We start from the raw sequence: 347 nt of genomic DNA on the forward strand, positions 1-347 counted from the left end.
AACACACCCGGCTCTTGGCTTGAGCCTTTGTGCAAAGGGCCTCGTCCCTGACTCGTTGGGTGACAACAGGAGGCTCCGTCTTCCAGACACAGTGAGCAGAGGCCAACGTTTCCACCAGCTTCCCCTTTGCAGTATCTGCAAACTAAAACCCAAGTTTTGAGAAAGGAGATGATTTAAGAAGGAAAGCAAGACTTTGTCCGAATTTAAAGTGGGCCCGTGCTGGTTGTAGCGGCAAGGGAGCATCTTTTTGGGGTCTGGCTGGCCCTGGGGCAGTCCTTCTCCCCACTCTCACGTCTTCCTCCCCCTGCAGGTGCTGCCCTGCCTGTTGAGGCCCTTCTCGCACGTTC

At 55.3% G+C, this 347-nt stretch overlaps 1 protein-coding gene across 1 annotated transcript in view; it reads left to right on the plus strand.

Moving 5' to 3' along the window:
* PATL1 (protein associated with topoisomerase II homolog 1 (yeast)) overlaps window positions 1–347 on the plus strand; it is a gene marked incomplete at both ends in the record, with an annotated part of 4,836 nt that overhangs the window by 3,607 nt on the left and 882 nt on the right. The window lies entirely within an intron of this gene.

The sequence above is a fragment of the Apaloderma vittatum genome, unplaced genomic scaffold (genome assembly GCF_000703405.1).
Source record: "Apaloderma vittatum isolate BGI_N311 unplaced genomic scaffold, ASM70340v1 scaffold25372, whole genome shotgun sequence".
Lineage (NCBI taxonomy): Eukaryota > Metazoa > Chordata > Aves > Trogoniformes > Trogonidae > Apaloderma > Apaloderma vittatum.